Source organism: Mus musculus, chromosome 16 (genome assembly GCF_000001635.26).
Source record: "Mus musculus strain C57BL/6J chromosome 16, GRCm38.p6 C57BL/6J".
In the NCBI taxonomy this organism is placed as follows: Eukaryota; Metazoa; Chordata; class Mammalia; order Rodentia; family Muridae; genus Mus; species Mus musculus.
Genome location: NC_000082.6, coordinates 94,022,539 through 94,049,422, shown reverse-complemented (window position 1 = coordinate 94,049,422; position 26,884 = coordinate 94,022,539). Strand labels below are relative to the sequence as shown.

Genomic DNA, 26,884 nt, shown 5'->3' with positions numbered 1-26,884 from the left:
CCTCTGGCCTTGATGAACATGTGCACAGACTTTTGTATCTTTATGTGCATATACCCAAATTCTGCATGTTCACACACATTCATGCCTACATGCACACACAACGCATTCATTGAAGAAACTTAACTTTTATAATAGGTATTTACGGGGTGGAACACTGCTGTTTTGGTACATACCTGTGATGAGAATTGGTAATGGGATTGGCCAAATGAGGGTAAGGACCATGTCTGACACCTAGAATAGTTATCATTTCTTTGCATTGTGAATATTCAAACTCCTGTCTTCTAGCTATTTTGAGAGACACAGTGAATTATTGTTCATTGTAATCACACCATTGTGCTATAAGTTCCTGCTCCTTAATTCTCCTGTCTCGTCATGCTTTAATAGTCAACAGTCAACTTCTCTCTGTACCTGATGGCCCCCACCCCAGTCTCTGGTAAACGGCATTATACTCAATATTTCTATAGCTTCCGCATCTTCCATTCTTCCTGAGGGAGAACATGCAGTGTTTGCCTTTATGGATTGGCTCATTTCACTTACTAATGATCTCCATGTCTGCTCAGACCCCAAAAGATCTCATCCTTCTTGAAGGCAGTGAAGTATTCCACATTGTCAATGTACCATGCTTTCTCTATCCACTCATCCAAGGGTATGTGGGTTGGTTTCATACTTTAGATATTAGATACAGTGTTGCTGTAAACATGGAGATTCAGATGTGTTCTCATCATTGGTACATTTCCTTTGGAAATGCATCCTGAGGAAAGTTGGACTGTTGACTCAAACTGTCGTTAATTTTGTTGTTTTTGTTTTTGGACTTGTCTTAGGTAGGGTTTTACTGTTGTGAACAGACACCATGACCAAGGCAACTCTTATAAGGACAACATTTAACTAGGGTTGGCTTACAGGTTCAGAGGTTCAGTCCATTATCATCAAGATGGAAGCATGGCAGCATCCAGGCAGGCATGGTGAAGGAGGAGCTGAGAGTTCTATATCTTTATTTGAATGCTACTAGCAGAGTACTGACTTCCAGGCAGCTAGGATGAGGGTCTTAAGCCTACACCCACAGTGACACCCCTACTCCAACAAGGCCACACCTCCTAATAGTGCCACTCCCTGGGCCAAGCATATACAAACCATCACAAGACTTATTTATTTATTTTACATATATGAAGCCACCATGTGGTTTCTGGGAATTGAACTCAGGACCTCTGGAAGAGCAAGCAGTGTTCTTAACCTCTAGGCAGTAATTTTGTTTATTTTTTGAGATGGGGTTCCTCTGTATAGACCTGACTGTCCAGGAACTTGCTCTGGAGATCAGGGTGGCCTTGAACTCAGAGATCTTCTTGCCTCTGCTTCCAGAGTGCTGGGATTAAGGGCATGCTACCATGCCTGGCTTTTGTAGTTGACTTATTAAGAGGAATTTCCATATTGTTTCTGTAATGCCTGTGCTGACTACATTCCCACAGAAAGTCTATAAGAATCCCCCCTTTTCACATTCTCATTGGCTCTTGTTAGCTGTTTTCTTTGATGACAGCTATTCTCTGCTTCTTCCTGAAACCTCAGGAGTTAGGTCTCCATTCTCTGCACTGTGCTCAACAGTGTCTTCCATATTCTTAAATCACACTCCATTAAGCTCTGATTGCTTAGCAGAATCCTAAGCACTTCCACAATCCATCTGTACTGGCTATTTTTATGTTAACTTGACATAGCTGGAGTTATCACAGAAAAAGGAGCTTCAGTTGAGGAAATGCCTCCATGAGATCCAACTAGAAGGCATTTTCTCAATTAGTGATCAAGGGGGAAAGGCCCCTTGTGGGTGGGACTATCTCTGGGCTGGTAATCTTGGTTCTATAAGAGAGCAGGCTGAGAAAGTCAGGGGAAGCAAGCCAGAAAAGAACATCTCTCCATGGCCTCTGCATCTGCTCCTGCTTCCTGACCTGCTTGAGTTCCAGTCCTGACTTCCTTGGTGATGAACAGCAGTATGGAAGTGTAAGCCGAATAAACCCTTTCCTCCCCAACTTGTTTCTTGGTCATGATGTTTGTGCAGGAATAGAAACCCTGACTAAGACACCTTCTTTAAAAAAAAAAAAAAAAAAAAAAAAAGCAACACAGCACACCTCACTCCTGGTATAATTTTGGTTTCTGTTGCTGTGACTAAAATACTGACAAAACTAATTTGGGGGAGGGAAGAGTTACAAATCTGGCTTATAAACCAAAGGCCTCCCCATTAAGGGAAGCCAAGGCAGAAGCTGAAGCCAAGACCATGGAGGAGTGATGCCTACTGGTTTTTTCTCCATGGCTCACTGTTTGCTTTCTTATACCACCCAGGACCACCTGCCTGGGGGTGGCACACATGGGGCTGGGCCTTCCCCACATGAATCTTAAATCAACAAAATGCCTACAGGTCAATCAGATGGAGTCAGTTCTTCAACTGACTTTCCCTGTTACCAGATGACTCTGTCTTGTGAAACAGAATACCTGACATCTTCCTCTGGCATGTGCACATATGTGCTCAGGCTCAAGTTGATGAACCAAAAGCAAACAAACAAAAAGAAAACTAACAAGTGCTGTGTTCTTGCATCAAGAATCTTGCGATCTTCTTTCTACTTTGTATTCATTTTGTATCTTCCTCTTACCCTTTCAGGAGCTCCCAGGATGATGTTGAACATCAGTGGCAAAAACAGGCACTGTTGTCTCGCTCTGGGTCTTGGATGAAGTACTTTCAGTTTTCTCTTATTTAGCAGTGTCATCTGTGACATTGTTGTATAAGGTGTTTATTGTGTTGATTTGTATTCTTTCTGGTTCTAGTTCTGGGAGGGTTTGTTTATCATAAAAGGATGTATTTTATCAAATGTCAAGAAAAATCTTACCAAGGCTCATCAGAGTGTAATCCTACAGACAGAGAATTAGAGTTTGGGCCAGAAATGACTTCTAATCCTCAAAACTTATTATCAAAACATAGGAATGTGTGTGTCCTATTACACAGCTTCTAAGAAATGCCAGGTAAAAAAATTGAAATTTGATTCAAGACATGGATACTTTCAGCTTGCAAGGTGTGTGTATATGTGTTGAAGTTACCGTAAGGCAAGCCAATCATTTTAAAGTAGACACTTCAGTGATGTTTCCCAGAATTGTGAAGTTGGGTAGTCATCCCTGTCTAGTTCATTTTGAACCTTCAGCACCCCACAGGAACTGAGAACTCTTTAAACAGTTGCTTCCTACTCCCCTGCCCTTCTTTCTCATCCTGGGCAGCCACCAGTCTCTCTTCATTCTCTATAGTTCTGTCTCTTGTGTGTGTTTCTTATAAATGAAATCATGCATCGTAAGCTCTTTTGTGTCCGGTTTCACTCAGGTTATCTCAAGATTTATCCACACTGGCACACCCACCAGAACTTAACTATTTTTCAGAGCTTTGTGATAGTTTACCATGTAGATAGGTTGTGTGGGGTATTCTCTTCTTTAAAATTTTATTTTACTTTGCATGCGTGAGTATTTTTTCCTGCGGGTATATCTGTGCACCACTTTTATGTCTGGTGCCCATAGAGACTAGAAGAGGGCCTCGGATGCCCTCAGCTGTTGTTAAAGATGCTTGTGAGCTCCATGCGGGTCCTGGGAATGGAACCTGGCTTCTCTAGAAGAGCATCCAGGTATCTCAACCACTGAGCCATCTCTCAGGCCTGCTGATGGAGTTTGGACCCTGTAGGCTCAAACAGAAGCAGAGAAATAAAATTGGAGACAGAGATTCCGATGGGTTAGGGAACAGGTCATTCAGTGAGCATTTTTGGAGTGTGCTCACACAATAAACTAGGGCATTCTGGCTGGACTGGAGTTCTCCACACAGTCTCCTTGGGCAGAGGAACCCTCACTTAGAGAAATTTTTGTCTGTTACTAATTTGATTTCACTTTGACAATGAAATTTCTTAATGCTTTGCTCAAAGTTTCCTTCATAGCTTTCCCCCTTCCCCCCTCCCCCTGCCATTAGTAGGAAGTGTTTCCTGTGTTGGGTAAATGCTATCAGATGACATGGTGTGGGGGACCCCTTCCTCTGTGGACGCACTGTGAAAGCTGAACCTTTCCCGTCCTCTCAGGGTTAATGAGACAGCCATCAAGGCCATCGAGGGCTTTCTCCTGACTAAGAAACATAAATGTGCGTTAGGGATGGAGACAGATGGTTCATGGGTGGAATGAGTTGGAGGTGTTTGTTCACTAGCTGGAAACACTGAAAACCAATACACATTGGCTCCCCCAAGAGGACAACTAGGTGTTTTCCCCTCCCTAATGGAGTGTTGGAGATGGCGACTTGCTCTTGAATGTTTCTGAACGTGTCAGGAGCTAGCATGCAACACTCTCTGTCTGGTTCACACTCATATTCAAAAATTTAAATCTTCATCGAGTCTCAGCTCTGATCCCAAGACTCTGCAACCATTAGGGAGAAAGAAAGGAAATACAACATGTAACTCCCTTCGCAGCTCACCTCCTTCCTAGGAGGGCAGGGGCCAGATCATGGCACTTGCTGGGTGCTTTGTAAATGCAGACAGAGGAATGTCTGCTGCTTTCTGCTTAGTTTAATCAACATTTTTCTGTTTTTTTTTTTTCCAGGCATGGCATTTGCTATGTAAGCAGCTCACATCCATGTGTGTGGGGGGATGGGGAGATGTGACTGGCAACGGCACTGAAATTGCTGCCACTTTGAAAGCAGTGAAGGGACATACTGAGGCAGCCCAGACTGGCTAGGTCCCTAGATCCTCTGGAGACTCCAGGAGTCCGTGCCAGCCTCTGGATCTCCCGTGGGACCCAGTCTAAAAACATCACCGTGTAGAGCAGACACATTCCCCCACATGCCCCGTTCTTTGTCATTGGCAGACAGCTCAAAACCATAGTCAGACAAAGGACATTTATCTGTGGTGCCAAGTCTTGAACTCAGGACCTGAAGTGTATAAACTAGGCAAGCACTCTGCCACTGGTGTAAAAACAAAGATTAGCCGTCGCATCCTGAGACCCAAATGTCAGGAATGGACAGAGGTGACTGGCCCAGGCAAGGCAGGCACTTTGGATGCCTCAGAGTAGCAAGAATAGCTATACCCCAGGCTCAACTGTGATGGCTCCATTATATGGGACAGAGGTGGCCATAGCTCCTAGGCCAGAGCATCTTGGGGACAGGCTAACAGGTTTGTACAATGACTACAGACTCAGGAGGCAGCTCACTAAGACCTGCAGGCCAGTTGCTGAGCAGGGAGTGGCCTGAGGTTCAGCGAAGCCTACTTACACATATCTAGTCCAGAAAGGGCAAAGAGACAAGTGCTGAGTCCAACCCAGAAACCCTTAGCCCTACACCACAAGCCCTAGCATGTGCCAGGCTTGTTAGCTCTGGGAGGGGCCTTCCTGGTCTCCAGCCAAGGTTCCTTCATTGTCATTATCTAGCAAAGATACTGTCTCCAGATGACCTGAGGCCCCAGAAGGGGAAGCATATCCTGTAGGACCAGGACCAAGGGCCAGCCTCCTGTGGATACTGCCACCAGTGTATGAGGGACAGGAAAGGCCTGGTGAGAACTCTAGATTGCCTCCAGATTTCAGATCCTGTCTCAGCCACCCATAGTTCCAGAGAGTTCTAGCAAGGCCACAGGCTGGTAAGGACAGGACAAATAATATGCCTTGTTTACTGATGCTCTGACCTAAGAGACCCCAGAAAAAACGTGTGGCCAAACCACTGTGAAGGATACCTAGACAACTCTTTTGTCCTTAATGAGTATACCTTCTATCCTGCCATTTGGCCACCAGAGATGAAATCTTTTGGCTACAGAAGTTCTAAGTGTCAGTTACCATTCGACTCTTCTGATGAAGGACCCCACCATACAGCAGGTTAGGGAAGAAAGAACTTATTCTGACTGGAGTTCTAGATGGACAGCGTCCACCATTTGGGGAAGACACATAAAGTAGGTTCGGCAAGAAAGGGTATATTTTGGCTACAATTCCAGATGGACAGCATCCATCATTGTGGGGAAGACAAAAGGGAGGAATGGGAAGAGTAGGAAGCTGCCTGATTTTATCTCAACTACCTGCAAGGGTGAGGAGCAGAAGAGAGGAAGGGGGAGGGGGAGGAAGGGGGAGGAGGAGGGGGAGGGGAGGGGGAGGGGAAAGGAGAGAGAAGAAGGAGGAGGAGGAGAAGAGGAAGAGGAAGGAGGAGGAGGAGGAGGAGGAGGAGGGGAGGAGGAGGAAGAGAACGATATAAACATCAAGATCAGTCCCAGTGACTTACTTTGTCTGAGACTCCTCCTCCTAAGGGTTCCATAACTTTCCCAAACAGCAACAGGGCCACCAGCTGGAGACCAAATGTTCAAGTGTATGAACCTGTGGAGACCCTTCACATTCAAACCACAACAAGATGTTGAGAGCCCTAGGAAAGACCTACTCTCTTCAGGGAATGGAAATATCACGAGCCTTTGCTATGTTAAAGTCAGGGTTAGTGACTGGGATCTTGGTCTTGTGGCTCAGGATGCAGGATGGGCACCTAAGGCAAGGTCAGGTTGGGGACCAGGATGCCAAGGTGCAGGTGGGGTGTTCAGGACAAACCTCTGTTGGCTGGGTGGCCTGTAGGAGTCACTTTAGCTTCCTGGCCCCTCCATCTTTGCTGTGAGCCCCAGATGCATCTTGCCTCTCTCTGGAACTTCAAGCAACTGGTCCTTTGGTGGGGCCACTGTCTGTTCTCTGCTTGCTAACAGATAGGTGTGGATTCAGTTCTCTACTGTGGGCAAAGAAGCCAATCTTAGATTTGGGGACAATGTGGTTTATGTTAATTTAGGTCTTCCCATTTCCCTTCTGAGCATCCACTTAGAGACAGTTTGGGCCTGGGAAGATTTGAGCTCTTTTCAGCAGAGGTTTCTTCTAAGTCGAAGTTCTCAACTGGCTTTGAGGAGACGGCTTTCGCATAAGTACCCGCCGTACAAGTGTGAGGACTGGAGTTCACATCCCCAGCACCCATACAGCACAAGTACCTGTAATTCCAATGTGTGGGAGGCAGAGACGGGATTCCTGAGCAAGCAGGCTAGTGAGACTGGTTGAATCTGATCTGGGTTCAAGTGAGAGATCCCGACTCAGTATATAAAACAGAGATAGAGAAACCAAGGAAGATGCCTGATGTCAGTCTTCAGCAGCACGCACACACACACACACACACATACATGCATGCACTCGAGCACACACACACACACACACATATACATGCATGCACTCGAGCACACACACACAAATGTAAATACTGCATTCATACCATATACACTTATGCTGTACACACACACACGCACACACACACATGCAAATGTAAATACTGCATTCACACCATATACACGTATGCTGTACACACACACACACACACACACACACGCATATACATGCATGCACTCGAGCACACACACACAAATATAAATACTGCATTCATACCATATACACTTATGCTGTACACACACACACACACGCACACACATGCAAATGTAAATACTGCATTCACACCATATACACGTATGCTGTACACACACGCACATGCGCACACACACACACACACACACACACACACACACACACACAAGAGAAAGAAAGGCATTCTCAGGTGGAGATGAGTTTTTGCCTCTCCTCCCTCTGCAGGCTAGCTGGCAATATCCAGAGATTGTCACTGGTCATGGCCAGGGACGGTGCTACTGGACGGTTGAACATGCTTCTGTATGGACAGGGTGCGCTCATTCTACAACGCTGGTGAAGACCATCCTCTCAAACTATCAACAGTGCCAGGGTTGGGACAATGCGCTACACAGACAGAGTTCCTCCGGCACAGGCGCTAGGGAAGCATCTGGGTTCCCAGCAGCTCAGCTGCAGGCTGGACCACACAGGCTTCGGGGAGCAGGTGGCAGCGCCTGGTGCCCAGGATCCTGAAGTCCAGCACACAGTGCAGACAGTGGGGGCGAGAGAGCGCGGGATGGTGATTGGTACTGACTCCTACAGCTGATGGACTGCAGTGGGGGGGGCAGGGGGAGAGTGAACCCCACCCCCAAGAAGTTCTGTTTTATGATACAGGAAGGTTTTAGAGACTTGGCTGCTCAGGTTACCGTCGGGTATCACATTCCTGGTCACCCACCTCCAACTTCCTGTTTTGTTTATCTCAGACTGACTTTAAAAAAAAAAAAATGTTTGCGCTGCCCCCATATGGCCCGGCTTCAAGTTGATTAGATATGGGGCTGGGTTGTAATGGATTAGAACGTGGGATTTGTTTGCTTGGTAATATTTTAAGAAAGCAATGAAAGAGGCTGAAAGATTGGGGCCGGGCGGGGGTGGGGGGATACTGTATATTTACAGTCCGACTCCATTTTCATTACCGGAAAAGACACCTTATTTAGGAATGTGGATTATGGCTCTCTGTCACTTTCTGATGTGTGTTTCATTCCTTTCCTGAGTTACAAATCCCTATAGATTGGGGGGACTTACGAGGCACACTTGGACATTTGTTTTCCTCTTAGTGTCTTTTCTTTTTTGACTCGGATCTCTCCCTTGGAATTTTTTCCTCCCTCCTTTCATTGACCGGCTTTCCTGAAAGCCAGTCTGCCCAGAGAGTTCCTGGCATTGTTAGAAGGATTATTGAAATGAGTCCCGTGAACGCGGGAGTCTGCTGCCCCAGTTGTTAGACACCGGCGCTCTGCCATCTGGAAACGCTAATTTCAGCTCTTATTTTGGTAAACATCTCTCATCTTCAACATTTTCGACAGCTATGCGCAGCCACGTCCCTGCTTATGAGATGCTCTGCAGCCACACACAGTGCCGGGGAGGGAGGGAGAGTGGGCAGGCGGGCAGTTTGTCCCATGTGCTGCGACTGTGACCTGAAACCTTTGGACGGGAGCTCAGGTTCCTGGGCATTCTGGGTCTCAGGCTGAAGGTCTTCAGTGATGCTTTCGCGCTTCATCAGCCATGAGAATCCTTTGCAGTCATTGCAGAAGTGTGTAAGATACCAAGGGTTGACGCTATCAGTTGGATATTCCCAAAGAACTCAAAAGAAAGAACATAAACGCAACAGTGACTATCTGAGGTGATAAGCACCCTGACTGATCATTGCTCTTGTAGGTTCTCACAATAGGTATGCATCCACTAAAAATGAAGAGAAACATGCCCAAAAGCAAATCAGTTCCCCACTTAAAGAATAAAAAGGGAGACTGGGGCTGTGAGTGTGGGCTGGGAGCATGGGCTGGGGACTAGGGAGGATTTGCCCCACAGCCCCACTTCCTTTGACAGAACCTAGCCAGTTGGCTTTATATGGCCAGCCTGCTATGCATAATCTCCTCCCTGTTATGGCCCGTCATCCTTCTTCTGTCCTGAATGCGTTGAGAGTTTTTATCATGAGAACAAATTGAATTTTGCCATCCCCCACCACCTTTGACAGAGTCTCAAGTAACCTTCAGGCTGGCATTGAATTCTTAGTTTTAAATTTGGATTTTTAAATTTTGTTTTTGTTTTTTGGAGACAGGGTTTCTGTGTGTAGCCCTAGCTGTGCTGGGACTCGCTCTGTAGACCAAGGCTGGCCTTGAACTCAGAGATCCGCCTGCTTCTGCCTCCCGAGATTAAAGACATGAAATAGAAAATATCATCCTGGGTGAGGTAACCCAGACCTAAAAGGACATGCATGGTGTGCACTCACTGATAAGTGGATATCAGCCAAAAAGTACAGAAAACCTAGGATACAATCCACAGGCAGTAAGAAGTATAAAAAGCAGAAAGGCCCCGGTGAGGGTGCTTCAATCCCTCTTGGAAGAAAATAATCACAGGAGGCAGAGAAAGGGAGGGAGCTGGGTGGGAGGGGGAGGGGGAGGGAAGAAGGACCCACCTGCTCCCATGTCTTTAGTGCAGACGTTACAAGCACAGGACACTTTTTAGTTGGATGTCAGGGCCTATGTTACTGGCTGGCAAACAACTTGCCTTGCTGAGCCGTCTCTCTGCCAGAGCCTGGTGTTCTGTGTTAGCCAGGGCAAGCAATACTGGCTGATAAAGGAACGGAATGCTTGCCGACGACCCCCTCGTGCTGAGTGCAAACACTCCCATTCTTCACTTTACCTATCTCCCATAACAGACCACCTTGTGCTGGTGACACTGGTGACGTCACCCGGAACCCAGGGAAGCCTCCTGCCTTGACTATTAGCTCCTGGTTCTTCTTTTCTTATAAAGCCACCAGTCACATCGGCTCTGGAGTCATCCCACTTGAGTATGATCTCACTATAAAAAAACGCCATAGCCATTTTGTCCAAATATGGTCATTTCCCCACTGGGGACTCAAACCTCAGCATTTCTGCATGAGGGACACACGGAGACTGACAGCAAGCATGCTGGACAAGGCGCTGGAAGTCATCTTCAGAAACCTTGACGTTGTCTCAAAGAGCCCAAGCAGAGCCGCTGTACTGGGTCGTGGAGTGAGTCAAACACACATCCTCGCTCAGACCCTTGTTCAGTGGCACCAGAGACCCCGTGTTTGCTCCGGCAGACTCAGTCTCTTCTGATGACTGCAGGTTTGATGCTCTAAGGGATTCTGGGATACCAATGCCGGCACAATCCTCTACCCCTTCCTGCCGCCAGAGTTCCTGATCACTTCCCTTGTTAGACAGCGGTCCTTCTGGCTACAGACCCAATTCTCAGCAACCAGTGATGGATAGCCAAGCTCAAAATTCCACTCCCACTCCTTGTCCCTGACACAGCTCCAGCCATCTTCCAGATTCCTGTCTTCAACTGCATGGCAGCCATAATTGAACTTTCTGCCGAGATTTACCAGATAGTTGGCCCTGGACCACCAATGTCAGCAGTACACGCTTCCCACAGCAGCTGTTTAGAGGTGTGGGTAAAATACAGAAAGGATTGGCAGTAGAACTGCACCAAATTCTACCCTGTTCGAGAAGCCCCCACGCCCTTGGACATCTGGAAGCCTGCCAAGACAATGGGGACATTAGGGCCTCCTCACCTGTCTCCAAGGTCTGTCCCTACACATGGCTGCCACTGTCAGGGAATCATGCGCCCCCTGGTGGATGCTTTATATTCTCATAACAATGGAGAGGGCATGCAAAAATCAGGACAAATTCCCCAAAGATGCAACACACCAAAGGAGACACTGAAGCCACCGGGGTCAGACACTGAAGCTCCGGGGTCAAAGGTGAGGAGAAGGCAGAGAGGTGGTGGCCTACGATCTCCAAGGGCACCCCCACAGCCTCCCGTCTTTTATTGGTGAAATCTTGGAATGGCATGGATTTTAACTTTCTAGTTTCCTTATCTGGTTGAAAATAGGCTATAAGCTGTTGTGTGGAATAAGGGGAGCCACAATATGTAACTTATTTATTTATTGTTGTTGTTATTTTGTAGCTCTGGCTATCCTGAAACTCACTAAGTAGATCAGGCAGGCCTTAAACTTACAGAAATCTACTTGCCTCTGTCTCCCAAGGATTAAAGGTGTGCACTATCATACTTGGTCAGGAAATACAGAATTTTAACCACTCTTAGAAAGATCTGTGCTTTAGTAAGCTATTTGTCTTCTAAAAATTCTTTCTTTTCTTTTTTCTCCTTCCTCTTCTTTCCATGTTTTCTCTCTCCCCCTCCCCCTCTCCCCTCCCCTTCTCCCCTCCCCCTCTCCCCTCTCCCTCTCCCCTCTTCCTCTCCTCTCCCTCTCTGTTAGGGCTAATGAGCTAAACCAGTAGGACCCAGGCAGACGCCGTTCCCAGCTTTCTTACCAGTAAACATCATGGAAGATGGTACATGGCAGGACATGGGCTGTAAGATGGCAGGGAAGCATACACACACGCACACATGCACACACACATGTACACGAATGCACATGCATACACACATGCACACACACATGTGCACGCATGCACATGCATGCACACATACACACATGCACACATGTACACACATGCACATGCATGCACACACATGCATGCACATGCATACACACATACACACATGAACACGTGTACACACACATGTGCACACATGCACATGCTCATGCACATGCGTACATCATGCATCAAGCATGTCTGGTGACTTACCACCTCATCACCCGCCAGCATAAGTTGCCATTTCTATAGGATTTGCCTCACTGCAGGCGACCAGCTAGCATGTGTTGGAAAAGCCAAGCTTGAGGCAGAGGTGATGTAATCCACATGGTAGAGGTGTGCTTCACTGACTTCCAGAAACACCATAGGTAGCAAATGTTTTCTTACTACCCTGCTAGAAAAACACGCACCGAGCACACACACCTTGCTCTTTGCCACCCTCTCATCATTGCAAGGTGAAAGATCCTACAGGTGTGGAAGGGGCTTGCTCCAGGAGGCTACTGCTCCCCAACAAAGCCAAAACGGCAACAACACTGCAAATGTGTCTCAATCTGCTGTGACATCCACTTGGTACAGGAAAGGTCCACTGACTCGTGGCCAGCTTCCCCTCAGGCACGGAAAAGGTTAAGTGGCCACTCACCCTGGAGTTCTGGCCCAAGAGTACAGTGTCAGGAGACTTCAGGCAGTGGCAGTAGCCAGCAGGAAAGAGGTGGCTTTGGGCGTGGGACACTTGGGGTCACCTGGCAGGGTGTGCCCTCTGAGATGAAGTTCAGGTCACTGGGTGGGTGGGGAGGTTACTCGTGAAAGGGTTATTTTCTTCTACACAGAACAATAGCTCACCGTTCAGCACCGAGGCAGCAGTTGGGTGAGCCAGAGCAATTGGGGGAAGTCTGTCCTCGTTGAGCTATGAGGTGTGGTGTGTGGGAACACTAGGTTCCACGGGTCCTAGAACAAGGAAAAACCTAGCAGTTTCTCTATTTTGCCTCAGAGAGGAGAAGGCCTGGTTGAATGCTCTTCTCCACCCTGTTTTTCTCTGTTCTGTGGCTGTGCCATGATGCAGGGTTGGGTGGGCAGGAGTTTGTAGAAGAAACCTCTGTAGCAGTGGAGGATGCTTCCTAACCAATAAAATAACTAATCAAAACGATTTTTATCATTATGGGTATTTTATCTGCATCTGTGTCATGTGTTACATGTATGTAGTGCTGTGTCATGTGCTACATGTATGTAGTGACTATCAAGGCCAGAGGAGGGCATGGGATTCATTGTAAATGGAGTTATAGGTGGGTGTGAGCTGTCACCTGGGTGCTGGGAGTCAAACATGGGTCCTCTGGAAGAGCAGACGGTGCTCTTAACTGCGGAGCCACCTCTCCGGCTCTGAAATCTTATCATCTTGGATTTAATGTAGGCCAGTAAGAAAAGTGGCAAACATTGTCCTGAAACAAAAATAGAAATTATATGCAAATGTATGCATATGGTCCAAAAACTCCATGTGTGCATGTGTGTGCATGTGTGCATACCTCTCTCTCTCTCTCTCTCTCTGTCTGTGTGTGTGTGTGTGTGTGTGTGTGTGTGTGTGGTGTTTAATTTCTGGAAGAGTTCTTAGCTGATATGTTAACATCACTGCTGGAATGAAGATCCCAAACTTGTCAGTGTTGGACATCCGTTTCTCGGCGTGTTAGCTTTTATAAAGTACATATGGGGTGTGTGCGAATGAATGATGTTAGCTAACTGAATACTGAGGCATAGAAAATAGTTTCACACCAAGAGGAAGTGCCCCAGAGACTGGTGATGAGGCATGTCATGTTGGTCCATGATCCATGATAGTATGGGGACACAGAGACACATCAAAGCAACAAAGGAGACAAGGTCTTCTAGCCCCCACGGGATTCTGATGTCATCTGTCCCCTGTATACCACAAATTCTTGAGTAGAAGCAGTCTTTGGGTAGCCTATCCATACTGATCATACTAGGAACTACTGGGTTCTGCAGGGTATCTGGCCTACAAGGGACTTGGGAAGAGGAGGGCAGATAGGTGTAAATTACTTGAACAAACAGAGCAATTAGACTCCCCTTGTTCAAGAGATGGGCAGTAGAACTACCCTGCATCTCTCTTTGAATCAGAGTCTCATGTAACCCAGGCTGGCCTTAAACTTGCTATGTAGCTGAAGACAACCTTGACCTTCTGATCTTCCTGCCTCTCTGGGTGCTGGCATTACAATTGTTTACTAATGCGACTGGTTTAAGAGGTGTCGGGGATTGAACCCAGGGCTTCATACACTGTAGGCAAGCATTCTGCCAACTGAGCTGCATCCCCAGCCTTTGCCTCTCTCCCTCCTCCCCTCTCTCCTTCCCTTCTTTCTTTCCTTCTTTCTTTATTTTCCCTGCTGGATTTGGGTGTCAGCTCCTTGCTCCTTCTAGGCTGATGCTCTGCCTCTGAATGTGTCCTAGCTCAGAAATCTATTTTGCTTTCACATAAAGAGCAGCTTTTCATAACTCTGTCTCCCTCCCTGGCACAGATTCTGTCCCAGGGTCTGCTCTGTAGGACTAAGGTTCAGGGAGACTGGGTAGATGACATGCAGGCTCTTCTCAGAGCCACCTACTCGGGAGACAGGAAGGGGACAGTCTTCCTGGACTTGGCTTTTTTTTTTTTTTTTAATCTCCCTTCCATCTGGTCAGAAACCTTTGATAAAAGGAGACAAGTGTGGTTCAGTTTTATTTTGAGCCATTTGACTAGGGTCTGACTTCTTAGAGGGTTTATGGAAATACAAAAAAAATCATATAAAGCTTATTTTAATTTCACATATGTTACAAATCAAAGGAACCATTGTGCAAAACGGTATGCCAGTGACCTGAGATGGTCTGATATCTGAAGCCATTTCCAGAACAGATTCACAGCTCCAGACAGAGACTATGTAGGTTCCCTAAGATGCCCTGAGTGAAGAGGCGTGTAGTCATGACACACCAAAGCCCAGGCTTTTGTTTTGTAAGACATTTTTACTGTGGAGGCAGGAGCTGTGGCATTTGTTGTTTTTTATTAAAGAGAAAAAGGCCGTTGCACTAGAAAGGAAAAGAAAACATTTTCCAGATACCCCGTGATTCATCCACCAATGGCTTTATGAAGATCTGTTCCGTGACATTTATTGCATTTTTGGCGAAAACTGAAAAGAAATGAAAACGGAAAAAAATGGTCAAAATTAATGATGGCCCCGCACAGTCACATGACTGTCCTAAAAGGGAAAGCTCGTCCATGTCTAAGCTGGGAAGAATTTATAGGCAGGCTATGTTATTTTAAAGCATTCCTCACAGCAACATCAAACTCAAATTTCATATCTCCGGGGGCAAATTGGAGTCCATTTGATGAGTGGCATCACGTTGCTGTTCCCCACAGTGTTTTGTCAGGAACTCTCTTCCCCCTCCAGCAGGGTCCATGAGGCTTAGAGCGAAAAGATGGGACGTTGTACCTTCTTCTGACTTGGAAAACCGCACACTCCACAGGGAGAATCAAGTCTCTGGCATGTGTTAAAACTGCCCTGCCTGCCCATTAGCATCTGGGAAGACATCTTAGACAATATCTTGGAAGCTCAGGCTTAGGACTAAGAACCAGGAGAGATGGCTAAGGAATGTGGTGCAGGCGCTGATACTCCAACCTCATGCTTTACAGCCAGCAGGCAAGCCACATTGCTACTCAGTGCCTCAGTTTCCCCAGGTTATCACACGACTGGAGATGCCTTGCCTGTAGTCATTAAGGTTGGTATCATGATCATTCATACCCATAATTCCCTGTTAAAGAATGATACATTTCCATCCCATTGACCATGGTTGGCCGTGAGGCAGGCTACACCTGAGGGCGTGGAGCTTACGTCGGGGGAATGCCTACTCTCTAACCAAGAAACGTTATGTGAGTGCACTCCTCTCTCGATGTTTTGCAGGGCATGGTTGCTTCATTGGTTGAGATCTCAGATGGGAAGATGTGAGACACAGAGCAGCAATGTAACCCAGTAACAGAAATGCATTTGCCCCTGTGGTCACAGAGAACATGGGGTTCTCTGCTACGTTAGACATCCCGACTGATCCGCCAGCTCAGAGCCCTCCTGTTCTGATATTTCCACATTGTGAATTGCCTCTGCTCCTGCCCTGAGTGGTCCCAGCTGGTTTCCCCATCTTTGCCAGCCTTCTGCCCTGACTTCTTTTATCAAGGTCTCCAGAGCAAAGGACTTTGACTCCCTACGAGGGAGGGCGGATACAACTAACAACCCAAACATGATTCTGAAGCTATCTGTGAAGTACATCGATGCTGGAGCCCAGAGTCTGGTGGTCTGGAGGCCTAAGAGGACCGCTAGGAAAGAGCTTATTTAGAGACAGGCTCCAGTGGTCATTACAGTTTTACATTACATTCTACTGTAGTGTTCTGGAACTCTCCAGGATGAAGATGGTGATACTTCAAGGATTCTTGGGTATCCTGCAGTGACAGGGGTAGGCTCAGGAAAGCATGCATGCGCTGTGACTAAGGTGGGACATTTACGCTCAGTTAAGTCCAACCAATAATAGCAAACATGGTGACAGTGGTCTGTACAAACTTCTCTGCAAGCCAGTCTTCATCTACCACTCAACTACTCAAGAGGCTGCAGCAGAAAGATCACCTGAGCCCAGGAATTCCAGGCCAGCCTGAGCAACGTGATGAGACCCTGTGTCCTAAAACAAAACCATGTTAAGTCTCAGTGAGTCTGTGATGAGGAGGTTCTTCAAGAGTGTAGATCTGTGAACTCTGGAGGCTTGTTTCTACCACCATGATGCTGGAGATGACCTGCAGGGTTTCACCATGGAAGCCATCTTCAGTCTACCCAATGCCTTGGAGGGTAAAGGAAAGATCTATCTCATGGGCCCAACCTTTAGGGATTACAGCATGACATTGTCATCTACTGTTTACACTTGAGATCTGTACAATCAGGTTACACTATAAGAATCACACACAGAGAGATCTCATGTCTTAACGATATTGACAATTTTATGTTGGGCCTCATCTGTAGTTTTTCAGGGCATCTGGTCAGACATGCTTGGAACTGTAAGAGTGGGGGGCTGTGGGGTGCGACTTGGAGGCAGTTTGTTAGGCCTTCATACATTCGTGTGTCTGTGCATCTGATAACAAATAGCTACTTCCTTTTTATATTTTTGGTTGTGAGCTTAACCTATAACAGCTTAGTCATCTCTCCAGCCTACTTCTTTTTTAAAAACACAAGAGGGTCCCATTCTCGGGGGACGAAGACCCCTTCTAGCCACAGCACCTGCTTGCTTTCTTTGCTTTGAGTGACTTTGGGCCTCCTGGCCTGTTGCCACTTGCATGGTTTTTCCTTTGATATTGGGCTGAAACCCACATGAAGCCTCTTTTGGGAGGTTGGCAGCTCACTCACAGCACTTTCCAGAGAAAAATGTTCACAGTGGCACAAACACATTGACTCCAGCGGTCAGTCACTGAGTCTCGGGATATCAAGAGGGAGCGAGTATTTAGGGTACTGGCAGTCATAAGCGAGCTATCCACGCTCTGAGTCTTTCTCAGTGCCCTCAGCAGCAGAGATCACGGTGGTCGCCTGCTGCCGCGTCGGTGTGCGGTGCCCAGAGGTTCACAGAGGACAAACAAGAACTGGGTCACCTCTTCCAGCACCTTCTCCCTGCCCTGCCCTTTCCCTGTTGATCCCATTTCATTTAGTTCCTTTTTCAAGACTGCTCAGTCTGACCCAGAGCATCTTGCTACCCAGGCACACTGCCAGTCTCCCTTCTTCCTCTGAAGTCTGTGATCGGGAGCATATTATTTGATTTTATGTTATATTATTATTATTAGAATGCCCCCTGCCAAAGCCATGCTGAAACTGGACTGGCATCATGACAGTATGAAGAAGTGAGACTTGGGGTTGGAGAGATGGCTCTGCAGTTAGGAGCACCAGATAGTACTCTAGAGGACCAGGGTTCAATTCCCAGCACCCACGTAGCAGCTTACAGCTATAACTCCAGTTTCAGGGGTCCATGGAACCAGGCATGTATGTGGTACACATGCAAATGCATGTGGGCAAATAAAGTAAACACAAATAAAATAAATCTTTAAAAAAAAAAAAGAGTGAGGCTTTAAGAAGGAGTGGACCAGGAGGGCTCTGCTGTCATCCAGTATGGACTGTCAGGGTCACAGAGATGCATGTCCTCACAGGATGTCCCGATGGGAAGCGGGAGCTTCGTCTGCTTCTGGTCTCACACTCCTTCTCTGGCAATGGATGTCCTCCACATTATGACACAGCAAGATGGCCACAGGAGATCCAGAACTTCATTTTGGAGTTTATGAAACACTAGATGTGTTATAAATTCATTTGCTTTATAAACCACCTAACTTGGAATATTTTGTCACAGGAACAGAAAAAAAAAAGATTAAGACAAATCTCATTCATGTTGGACAAGACATTTGTTAGGGCAGGCTCTGCAGTGTACACTCTGGGGTTGAGACCAAAGTGCATTAAGATTTCCTATCGCCGTGGAATAAATGCGGGGAGAAATAGATATGAAGTTGAGCGTGACAGAACGCCACCATGTGCGAGTTCGTGTCCCTCCCAGATCCATGTGGTGAAGCCAAGCTTGAAATGTAGCAGTGTGAACAGGTCGGATCTGTGGGAGATGATGAGGTATGGACAGGAGTGGTGGCCTAAAGTTCCAAGGCAGCTATCATCTTCTGCATCATGTAAGGACGCGCAGAAGACACCATCTGTGGGAGCAGCTCCCGGGAGGCACGGACTCTTAGTCGCTGTGCACCTCTATGCTTCCAGAGCTACAGGGGTGGATGAACGCTGCTTATAGATTACTCAGGTCTGGGGTACGTTCTTACAGCCACAGACGTGGACTGAGATCCCATTAGTCTCAAAAAAATTAATAAACAAAGCCATCGATCAGAAAATAAAAGCAATCCACTTTAGGGGAGAGAGGCATAGAGGTTTCCTTCCTTATCTGGAATAGCCTGGAGAAGCCTTAATGGTCCACACATCTTCCTCAGCTCCATCCTATCCAGACCCAGGCCCCCCTCACAGGGACGGAACTGATCTCAATCCCTCCTCTGACCTCAGCACCAGGCAGCCAAACACCCGCCCGAGGGTCGGGACCTTCTTTCCACTCCTGCTGTGGCATTCTTCCTCAAACACAGGCTGTTTGACTTTGTGAAGACCAGAACCAAGTCAACAGGAAACCTGGCCTGGACACATCCAGAGTCAAACAGATTCTGCAAACACTCAGGGTCTTGCTCTGTCTCTTCCCACCAGAAGCAACTTTGGGGAAAGGCCAGGGTGTTATGAAACTCCGCTGGTACAGGGTGCTCTGGGCTCTGACAGGCACAGGGTGGCTCTCCTTTGTTAAGAAAAGTCAGGGTCGGGGACATGCTTGGAGAAGCCATGAGCAGGACTGACACTACCCACCTTCTAACCAGCTGGGCAGTGGCCTTACCATGTATACCTGCACCCAGAGGCGGGAGGAGGTGGACCAGGCAGCATCCCTGCTGGGGAGTAGAGTCTCTCCCTCCATCTCTGGTCAGTGCATGCAGGAGAGTCACTTGAGGAGGCAGACCCGCTCACCAGGTAATCACAACAATGACCCAGTCAGCATGCCGGGCCTCCTGCTATCATAAGGTCCCATCAAACCCTGACCCTACCAGAGAGTGCACAAATTCCTCTCTGCTTGGCAGAGAGTCAAGAGTATATTTATAAAAAAAAAACCACACACACACACACACACAAATAAGAGATTTGAGTGTTTTAATAAATCACAGGAATGTAGGATTTCAGGTGAACCACAGAGGGAAAAACATCGGAAAAGAAATATGTTTCAATGTTGGAGGAGACGAGATGAAATAAAGTCACGGGAGGAGCCATCCCAGGACGGGTCTGAGCAGGGGACCCACAAGGACGAGAGTGGAAGGGTTTATCCAAATCATCAGGACTGTTTAGCTTCGCCCATGTCAAAAACTCCTCTGTGCATTTGGCAGGATGACATCAGATTGCCTTCTGATTAGGCAAAAATGAAAACAGTACATATTGGCTATAATTTTAAGGTCAAAAGTAGAATTTCGGATGTACACTTAACTGTATTCATTTATTAGAAACGTCTGCTTGTTATAAAATAAGGTACTCTTCATGAATAAGTCACTTCATAATAAGGATTCCAATATTTTCTATTTATAGCAGGGCATCTCTAACCAAGAAAGTTAAATTGGCTTTTCACGGCTGTATATTTTAAGCTAGCTGCCTCCAACTCTTTCCGGACCATCGTAGACCATTATAAACAGTACACATCTTAAAGTCACACCTGGAAACTATCACAGTAATTCTGCTGAGTAGGACCTAGGTGACCATGGGTGACAAGAGAGCGCTGTTCATGAGACGTGCATATATGTGATTCTTTTAAAGCAGGGTTAAGGTGTGCATGTCTAACCCGCCGTTTGCTTTCTGTGTTTCCGGAGAGCTGTTGCTACCACTCTGATTTCTGTCAGACTTGCTGGTATATAGAGAGTTCTAAGACTGGGCCTGGGGAGGCGGCTCTATTAGTAAAGTGTTTGTCTTGTAAGCACAGGGTTCCGAGTTCGATCCCTAGAACCTGTGTATAAAAAGCTGGGAGCTCTTATGAAGATAACCAGACTCCTCTAGCTCTGCTTTGTTGAATGACTGCCTTACAGCAGTCCCGAGGTGCCTCTGTGAGTGGAGGGGACACCATGTGCCAGCCCCAAGGCAGAACAAAGAAGGAAATAATTGTATGCCAGTCAACCTCCACAGCTAATGCCAGCCAGTGATGAAGGCTATCACCAGTGGTGGGAGTTTTGTCCTGACCAAATACAATGCCTGTGTACAAGGAAACACTGGAAGTGAGCACACCTGTGGAGCTTTGCACAGGGGGTGTGCAAAAAACTTCATCTACATCCCTCAGCTGGAGCCTATGCCAACCTGACACAAACACAACCGAGCCTACTGGGCTGGAACTCAGGGCCTCCTGCTAGGCAAATGCTCTGCTATACAGAGGTACAGCCTCAGCCCCAGAACATGTATGCATGTATGGATGTATGCATGCTTGCCTCATTCATGTGTGTGTGTGTGTGTGTGTGTGTGTGTGTGTGTACACTTAAGTAAAACTCTGTAGAATTCAGGGATTAATGTCTATATCTTTCTTTATCCCTCTCCCTGTTATTGTTGAGATATTTTGCTTTTTGAGACAGTGCCTCTCCCTTAACTTGCAACTTGCTATTTTGCATAGACTGGCTTGCCAGCAAGCCTTAGGGGCCCTCCTGTCTGCTCCTTCCCAGAGCTCTGGGGTATAGGAGTGTGTGTGTGTGTGTGTGTGTGTGTACTCTTGACTGGCCTTTGAGTGGGTGCTAGGAATCCAAACTCAAGTCCTCATGCTTGTTCGGCAAGCGCTTTACACGCTGAGCCTTCTCCCCAACTCATAACCTTCTTTGTACTTAAAAGGAGACAACTACATTGGTGCCTAAAGGTCCTAAGTGATGGGGCTGGAATCAGTAGAAAGCGTTGCCTTGATGTGGCGTGGATTCGTGGTTCTTCTTCAGATTTGCAAACACTAATAAAGAAAAATAACGTAGCGCTGAATGTTTGAATCACGTGATCCCAGCTCTTGCTAACATTTCCTGTCAGGAAACCCTGGGGAATTGTCAAATATAAATAAAATCCAGGGAAGGTGAAGCTGAAGAGAAAGTTATTGAGGAGGTAAGAACTGCCTATGTGGCAGCTAGGAATGCAGGTCTGCCAGATGCAGCTAATTTGGAAAGAAGAATTTCCGACTGAAGTAACAAGTAGTAGGTGTCTGAAAGAGCCAAGGTGGTGTTTTCCCTCCACAAGACAGGGCTTTGGGAGGATGCTGCATAAATACCAATTAGAAGCAACTGCTGCCTCCCTTTGCTGTGACAGGAGAAGCATACCAGGCTGTTAGTCTCCCCTTGCCTGTACATTGCAGAGAGCACACACTCTGGTGAACCTCTGCTGTACCCATGGGCAAACCAGGAATTTAGATAATTGTGTTATTTCTATTCAAAAGTGAGGCAGCTGGTTAATTTGGCATTTGGCTTGGGTTTAGCTTTTGTAGTGGTTTGTGTTTGACTGTATACAAAGCTTGAGAATTCTTAAAGGCCAGATCCTGCAAGCCCAACAATTTTCCTGGAGGAGAAATCCTACAGAAACAGCTCATATAGTCTTTCTGTGAGCTTCCTGGAGGGCAGTGAATGGCGAATGGCTAGTGGAGAACCCAAGTGGAGAGGGCTTCTAAAAATAGCAAAACAAAAGCAAAAACAAACAAAGAACCCCACTGAGGTAGTATTATTGAGTGAATATGGACAAAGCATGCATGAAAATGTCATACTGAAACATGCCATTTTGCATATGTACTAAACAAATGAAAATCAGTCATTGTGGTAGCAGTGTTCCATATTGGTATTGCTACATAACAAGCCACACTAGCATTTTGTGGCTTAAAACAACCTCCATTTTATTACAGCACTTGATATTGTGAGTCATGAACTTGGGTTAGGCTTGGATCTTTATTGTTGCCGTAGCCAAATACCTGATGCTAGAAAGCAAGGAGGCTTATTTAACTCACAGTGCTGCAGGCTGAATGTCCAACATTAGGTGGTCCTATCAGTTTGAGCCACACCTGCTGCCTCTCATAGTTAATGGCATGACAACAACAAAGGGAATGATTTCATAAAGAGAAAGGAAGTCAAAGGGACTAAGAGGGTCTCAAGATGTTCTTTGGTAGGAACCTTCCCGTGAGAAGTATGCAGAGTCCCAAGAGAACTACTTAATACAGGAGCAACTTTGTAGCAATGACTGGTAGAAAGGGCAATAGCCTTATTTGGATCCAAAAGACATAAAGTGCCAAACAGTAACAAGTCACTATTGTGTTCTCAATAAGATCAGAATATCTGAAAACATATACCTAATTCACTCACTTTTCCACTTAAAACCCTGTGTGGAGGAATTTTAATTCAGCAACATAGCTGCTCTGGCAAGGGATCACATGCAAAGACCTTCTAGATCTGTCTGATCCAACAGGAATGACACACTTTTAATCCCTCTGGCTGGAATGCTCTTAGTACACACCTTTAATCCCAAACAGTGAAGGTAAAGTTAGTTTATAGAAGGAAGCACCCATGTTTGAAAGTGATGTCTAATTGAGGAGTAGACAAAGTGATGAGTCAGAGAAAGATTTGACAGAATGAATCAACTCTTATGAGCAGAAGAAAGAGAGGCAACTAAAGAGAGCAGCAGAGAGGGGGGAGGGAAAGGGAGAGGGAAGGGAGATGGGGAGGGAGAAGGGAGAGGAGGAGGAGGAGGAGGAGGAGGAGGAGGAGGAGGAGGAGGAGGAGGAGAGGAGGGAGGCAGGCAGTTTTACTGGGACAGTTTTACAGAGAGAAGATACAGGCGAAGACAGAATGAACCAGAGAATGAGAAGGAGCCAGAAGATTAGAACAGATTGCCAGAGTTAGTTTGAGGCCAAGCAGAGCAATTCAGGCAGAAGCTGAGAGAAGCCAGTTTAAATCAGTCAGCTTGGAGAGGGGTTCGGACCAGAACAACTGAGTTGAACAAGCCAGCCAGAATTCAGAAAGAGCTAGAAAGTGTGAATTTATTCAGCGGAAAGCCTCTATCAAAACAATTACATCAGGCAAATAGGTGAGCTTATTCAGCAGTAAGTCTCAGACGTTGAAACATTCTAGCAGTCAATTAGATTGTACAGAGGCTAGAAGCTTCCAGGCCTAGGCCTAGGGATAGTAGAGATATAGAAATGATCTGGGCTCAGTCCAGGCTGTGTATTCCTACAGCTTGGCTAAGGCTTTCATTACATCCTTTCATCTGAAGAAATAAAAGTTACATTTACAACCCTGTAGCAGTGTTTCTGTCTTAAGATAAAGCCATGATTCTTTGCAACAGAGAGAGCAACTATGTTTCCCCAGTTCCAGAGGCCAGAGCAGGCTGACCACAGGTAAGCATGGAGCTTTCCAAGAACATCCTTTCTGCACTGAGCCCTTCCTCCCAGGGCCACCCAGGGTACCCTCCATCCCCCCTCAGGCCTTCACCTTTGCTAGTGCTGCCCCTACTGAGGTCTCTGCTTTATGGGCCCTTTCTCTAGGAAGACAGCCTCGGCATTTTTGGCCGCTTAGCTTCCCTGTGCTGTAGGCTCTAGAACCCTGGCTTCTTGGAACTACTGCTCACACTGGAAAGTCTGCTTAGGAGCTCCAGGGAAAGCTCCATTCCCAGCAACCAGGCTACATCTTGCACACGAATCTGTCAGTGTAGAAATACACGACTAATGTGTCCAAGACATAATCCAGAAGACTTGGCTCAGTTGCCAGATCTGAATAAGTGGGAAATTAACCTATCTCATGAACACTCTGGGAAATGGCTGTTTTGGTTCCTCGATTTCTAATGGAGCTCTGATTTTAAGTGTTGGGCAAGTGTAGGGGAGACTTCTTCCTGCTGTCTTAAGATAAGTCTTGGGGGCTGGTGAGATGGCTCAGTGGTTAAGAGCGCCGACTGCTCTTCCAAAGGTCCTGAGTTCAAATCCCAGCAACCACATGGTGGCTCACAACCATTCACATTGAAATCTGACGCCATCTTCTGGAGTGTCTGAAGACAGCTACAGTGTACTTACATATAATAAATGAGTAAATAAATATTAAAAAAAAAAAGATAAGTCTTGAGAGGGTGTTAGCAGCTCCTTTGCCAGACACTGAGCTGCTTATAAAGGCACGACCTAGTTTGGGTTCAATGGGCATATGGGGGATATTCTGGGGCCTCTAGGAAAGATGTCCTTTCCCTAATAAAAGACAAACATAGGATGACCAATGTACCATGTTTGCTTGGAACTTAAAAACAAAACAATAACAAAAAACTCTCGTAGTGTTGGGCAAAGGAGATGTTTGGCCACATAAGGTGCAGCCAATCCTCTCTTTTGAGACTTAGATGTGTGTGCAGCTACAGAGGCGACTCCTGACCATGGAGGTGATGCATTTCTTAAGAATAAGACTAACTGGGAAAGAGCAAAAGCCCTGAATGATGTCATCCACCACACTCTGGAATCTTCTTCTGACATCTTGTTATGTGACACATCTCATGGATCCTTTCTGTGGCTTAAACTCTTCTTAGCAAATCTGCCATTCTTAGAAAAATCTTGGATGATGTAGGTCACTGTGAGAGGACCCAGATTCAATTGCAGCACCCACATGCTGGCTCACAACTGCTTGTGTATCCAGCTCCAGGGAATCTGACCCCCTCTTCTCATCTCCAACGGTGCCATGCAGATAAGGCGCATAGGCATGCATGCATGCAAACACACAAAGCACGTCTAAACATTTTTAAGCTATGGAAGAGCAGCTACACGGAAACAGTGCAGAGGTTACGTCTTAGAGCCTCCACATCCTACACTCGGTGGCCAACAATAGGACCTAGGGATCCGGTCTGAGGCTGGCAACAACTGGGGCCTCTTGCTGTCATAGGTGCTGCCTGCACACCATCTGTTCAAACACTGTCAAACAGAGATATCCTGTGTTGAAAAAAAGACCAAGCACGATTAAACTGCAAGTCTTACCTGCTGGGGCAGGCAGGACGATTATTTGAGCGTTCCCACTAAGTAAATAAACTTTCTCTTCTCGCTCCCGCGGTCTTCTGAGCCGTGCGCATGGCAAGTGGAGGCAGGTGCGCTGTTCTGTCCTCATTTGCACATTTTCATGCCCCAGTAGAGGTGTGTGTGGTTTGGCTCCGCTAAAAAATTCTCCACCCTTCTCCATAAGCTTGGAAACAAAAGCGCTCCCTTTACACATCTCTCATCAGCCTTTCATCCAGGGCCTTCCTGTACCGAGGGTTGACAGAGTGCTGGGGATTTCAACTGGAGGCCCTGCTGCAGGCTGGCTCCCGAAATGCACCGGACCTCCTGGCTTCCCTTTGAGTTCGCTGTGGCAGGCAGGTGACAGGAACCTTTTGGCTTCTCGCCAAGCAAGAAGCCTCCTCTACTTCTTCATTTCTCTTGGGTGGTGCTAGCAATGACTGGGAACTGAAGGGTGGGGGGAGATAGCATATCGCAACTGATATCTGGGACTTGATGATGTCTCCGTAGGAGCCGCTGGCCTGTGAGGACGTCTGTGGACGCTCCTGGACTGTGCTCACTAAATCTGAGCAACACTGCCTCAGCACTTCTGTGGAATTAACATGTTCCCATATGCTACCAAGTGCTGCCTGGGGTGAAATCATTCCTGATTAAGATATTTTGGGGCAAGTCATGACAGACATCATGACGTCTGTCCAAGTTCACTGGCTTCATTCTAGAGCAGAGAGGCTGCCATCAGGGAGAGAGAGATGGCTGGAAAGACTGGTTGGCCAAATGTTGGCTGGATGTGGCAAAAAGGCAGAGAGGGAAAGCTGGTTGGGACCTTCACCATGTTCACTTATCTGAGTGCATCGGATTTTAAAACATCCTTCCAAGGAGCTTTCCCTGGGATTTGTGTGGATGAGGGGTCAGACACAAGAGTCTGGGCTCCATACTGTGGAGGCTTCGTGTTAGACAGGTTTCGGGGTTTGTAGGCTCAGCAGCATGGGCAGTCATGTTCGTGGTCTGAGAACAAGACACGGAGTTCTGGCTTCAAAAGATGGAGATGTTACAGATCCCAGCACCCAGGTGACAAATGTAGCAACATCCCTACAAGCTTAAGGCCAGGGCTACATAGAACATTCAGGCTAGCCAGGGCTACATACAACATTCAGGCTAGCCAGGGCTACATAGAACATTCAGGTTACCCAGGGCTACAACATTCAGGCTAGCTGATGTTGCATAGAACATTCCAGGCTAGCAAGGGCCACATAATCAGACTCTTTCTAAAAAAAATAAAAATAAAAACAAAAAGCAGGTAAATAATTAAAAGAATATGGATTCCAGTAGGGTCAATGCTGTCTAATTAACTTATCAACCACTCAGTGCATGTGGATCCTGTATGGGCACAGGATGAGTTCCAGTGCAGACACAGGTCA

The 26,884-nt window shown here is 46.7% G+C and overlaps 1 long non-coding RNA gene across 3 annotated transcripts in view; it reads left to right on the top strand.

The window, feature by feature from the left end:
• Gm31175 overlaps nt 1-17,790 on the top strand; it is a 53,512-nt gene extending 35,722 nt beyond the window's left edge. For all 3 annotated transcript variants that reach the window (XR_876271.2, XR_876272.2, XR_876270.2), the window contains one exon: nt 15,773-17,790. This is a non-coding gene — a long non-coding RNA (predicted gene, 31175). The remainder of the gene's footprint in view (nt 1-15,772) is intronic.
• Nucleotides 17,791-26,884: the final 9,094 nt, after the last annotated feature.